This window comes from Cucurbita moschata, unplaced genomic scaffold (genome assembly GCF_002738365.1).
Source record: "Cucurbita moschata cultivar Rifu unplaced genomic scaffold, Cmos_1.0 Cmo_Scf00137, whole genome shotgun sequence".
Classification (NCBI taxonomy): domain Eukaryota; kingdom Viridiplantae; phylum Streptophyta; class Magnoliopsida; order Cucurbitales; family Cucurbitaceae; genus Cucurbita; species Cucurbita moschata.
In genome coordinates this window covers 21,829-26,024 of record NW_019268653.1, presented here as the reverse complement: position 1 = coordinate 26,024, position 4,196 = coordinate 21,829, and the positions used below count along the sequence as shown (strand labels likewise).

Below are 4,196 nucleotides of genomic sequence, written 5' to 3'. Positions count from 1 at the left end.
AAAAATCAAAATTTGGAAAGTGTTAAAATAGTTTTGATATATAAACATTTAAAAGACTTTACTGATGCAATATTCCCATGAAATCTAACACTAGAGCATCATAAACTTTAGAGAAATGATAGAAATTGATGTCATGTTCATATAGGTTGACTTTAATACAAAGGACAAATCAAACTTTCTTAAGGATAAATTGGGGACACCTGCCTAAGCTAATCAGGTAGGCGGCCTTACCATCCGTATGGTTATATTTGATGTTAACTATGCCCGTGGTTCTGGAAGTGTCATATATATTGATATGTGTGAAATGTTTGTGAATCGATATGCTTATGATATGTTATAATATGTGAATTGTATGATAATACTTACGGTACCATGTGTTCAATGGTATATTTGAGATAGGATACGAGGAGGATGCACTAAACGTAATGTAACGATAGGAGTAAGACATGTTCATGAAACGTTATGGTTTGATTACGTATCAAAGTGCTATGGGTATGACAGATTGATAAAAACGATATGGTCACGATGGATTCATAAAACAATACGATTAGGTTATCGATAGAAAGAGATAGGATTATGATAGATTGATAAAACGATAGCGTTACGATACTTTCCTGTAACGTTATGACTAAGGTATGTTCAGGTAACGACACAACTATGATATGTCTAAGGACGATAAGACTATGATAAATTAGGGAAGGATATAACCACGAAGTTTTTACGATATGTTATGATTATGATACGACATGTAAAGGGCGGATATATATCCAAAAAGTGTCAAAGAGGGACGCGAGAATAAATTATTCTCAAGCTTTCTTTACATCGATCAAAGAGTATTTGATAAGCTTTTAAAATTAAAGGTTTTCTTTTTCTTTGGTTCTCCCTTTTCACGTTTAATTTTTTTTTTTAAATAAAAAAAAGTTTAATGTGAGACTGAAGAAGTTAGAAAGGAGAAAGAAATGAATGTAATAAAACTTTTCCGTCGGTAGGAATGAAAATGGTGAATGGGTCCTTGACGATAGTCGACCACTATACTCTTGTTTTGGATGTAAGTGATGATTATCATTAATATGAGTTGTGTCAATACCACACCGTTATTAAGAGGAAGTAAAGTAGAGTAGAATAGATCAAGCGATCCATTTGTTGAGAGTATTGTAAGAGGCACACAAGTAAGAATGTTGGGAATAATGGACAAACGCTTTATTAGACTCTATTGTAAGATTTCAATTCATCAATTTAAGTAGCCACTACAACTATAAATATCAAATTCTTAAGTATTCGTGAACAAAATCGGCTTATCTTGGAACTATTTACCAAAGGTGTTAGAATGAGGCGTGTGGAAGGGTTGCCTTTAGATGCTTTAGTACCAATTAAGGATGTCATTAGGGATGTCAATATCCTAATACAATGTCTCTTGGAACTATTTAGATGCTTTAGTAGGTTGCCTTTAGATGCTTTAGTACCAATTAAGGATGTCAATATCCTAATACAATGTCTCTTGGAACTATTTAGATGCTTTAGTACCAATTAAGGATGTCAATATCCTCTAGTAGTGCAGAATGAATAGTGGACATTGGATTCTAAGTACATGGTTCTATGTTGTGGAGGACTTTGGAATAAGGTTTGGAATCGATAATTATTCTTATTTCTTTTCCTTTAGACAATCGGTGGTCGGGAGTAAATCGAACAAAGTGCCTGTCCAAAATAATAAAAGGGCCCAACCAGATTCGAACTGGTGACCTCTTGATCTGCAGTCAAATGCTCTACCACTGAGCTATGGACCCATTTTGCATAATTTTGACCTTAGTGACCCCTTCTAGAGTGTCAGTCCAAAAGTGTAAAAAGTGTCTCTCCAAAATAAAAGGGTCCAACCAAGTTCAAACGGGTGACTGGTCAAATTCTCTACCACTAAGCCATGGATCCATTTTGTAGGATTTTAACCTTAGTGACCCCTTAGACATAGTGTCGGTCCAAAAAGTGTAACAAATTTCTATCCAAGATAGAAGGGCCCAACTAGGTTCGAATTGGTGACCTCTTGATCTGCAATTAAATGCTTTAACATTGAGCTATGGACCCATTTTGTATGATCTCAACCTTAGTGACCCCTTCTACAGATTATCGGTCCAAAAGTGACCCTACCGAATCGGCTATGGACCAACTTTGTATAAATTGGTGGATGACCTATTGGGAATTAAACACAGGTCGTTAGATTCAAAGTCGAAAGTGCTAACAACTACATCATAGAACCACTTGTTAAACTTTATTTTTGCAGCGATTTTGATAAGCTTCAACAACGCTGGATTTTGCAAAGCTAGAGGTCGTAGTATTCTTACAGATTTTCACAAGGTGTTTTCAACTTCTTTTAGAGGTAATTGAACTTTTGAGTCCATGTAAATAATTGGTTGGATTAGTATGAGTTTGAGAAGACAGAGGAGAGAAGAGAGACTTTGTTAGAAACTCTCCCATAGGTAATCTCCCAAGGTGTCTTCAACTTCTTTTATAGGTATAATTTTAAAATCAAACCACAACAAAATTTACTTCTATCTAGCAAAATTATTTTTTGTTTGAAACAAGATTATTCCCTTTTTTTTTTTCTAAAACTAAATTTTACTCTCGAATAGATTTTAATAGTTTTTTTAATTCAATTTTCTTTAAAATTTGTGTACACACAATGGGAATAATATATATATATATATTTTACTATTTTGTAATTTGTATGGTATTATTGGAGGCTTTTGAATGAAATATGATAATTGATTCTTTGTCCTCTTTGACAATTTTAGATACCTCCATATCAGATATTTGATGGGTCCGTTTCATTATGAGATCTGCCCTTGGGTCAATAAGACTTAAGTAGAGAGTTTATTTGACAAATGATTTGATTTTTTTGGGTTGTAGAGATATCCCTTACAAATCAAGACTTTGTATTATTTTGAAGACACTTATCAAGACATTTGTAAATGTGCATGATATCTTGAAGGATATAAGACACGTAATTGAGAGAACCTAAAATTTTTTTGAAGTTGGCTTTTCTAGGATACGTCATCACCAAAGTTTGAGACAAAGACCATTGGATGGGTTTTAATAAGGCTTAAATAAATTTAAAATCCAAGAAAACGGGTCTAAGTTTCATATTATTTGATTTTTGGTATGGACACAACTAACTGATTTCTTTTGATTACATTAATGAATGTATGTAGATGTTTAAAGTGTTGATCTTAATGGTTTTAGAAAATATCAACACATCATCAACTATCGAAATTTTTTCAAAAGAATTTAAAATATCATTCATAATCTTCTGAAATTGGGATGGAGCGTTTTTTAGCCTAAATGGCATAACGTTCCTCTCGTATTTTCTAAATTTGACATAAATGCTATTTTATATTTGTCCTTTTAGAAAATTAGAATTTTCGGAAATCCCAATTTCATGTGGAATTTTATAAAAATATTTGACTCTAAATTCTTTTTATCAAATCATTTTTGTTTTGGATTGGATATCTTATTTATATTAAAACCTTATTAAACTATTTGGGCTCTAGAATGTTGGATATGAAGGCTGAAGATTTATAGTAAAAATCTAATAGAGAAATATATACTAAATAATTATATATAGTAGGCGGTTACATATAGTGAAGCTATATATAATAAACTAAAATAATATGTATACCCATAAGTCAGTGCTTCCTAAATGTACATTTCTCATTCTCCATATCCTCTCTCTGCATACCTAAAGTCATTAATACAAAACCATTGGTCAATATTTCTTCTTACATTTTCTCTATCATGTTCTTTGTGTTCATTTATATTAAGTGTGTGCGCTGTTGTGTGATTCTAATAACTAGTATCAGAGCGAGGAGAGATTGACCATGATCTGTGAAGATGGAAAGTTCAAAGACTGGAATTGAAAAGTTGATGGATTCGATATCAGTTTCTAGAAGATGCAAATTGAAGATTATCTATACGAGAAAGATATTCAGGAACCCATTTTAGGGGTGAAGCTGGATACCATGACCACGGAGGAGTGGAAGCTCAAGGATTGTCACGCCGTAGGGTTAATCTGGTTGACGCTACCAGGGAACCAAAGAAATTGCGATTCGAAATGGTCCATACAGACGTTTGGGGACCATCTCCAGTTTCTTCATTTCTAGTACCAAAATTTCATGGATTAGATGTCTCGCACTGTGCAACGACAACTC

At 33.2% G+C, this 4,196-nt stretch overlaps 1 non-coding gene across 1 annotated transcript; it reads right to left on the bottom strand.

Moving 5' to 3' along the window:
* Window positions 1-1,712: 1,712 nt before the first annotated feature.
* Window positions 1,713-1,784, bottom strand: TRNAC-GCA. The gene has a single exon. It is a non-coding gene; the product is annotated as a tRNA-Cys (tRNA).
* Between the last annotated feature and the right edge of the window lie 2,412 nt (window positions 1,785-4,196).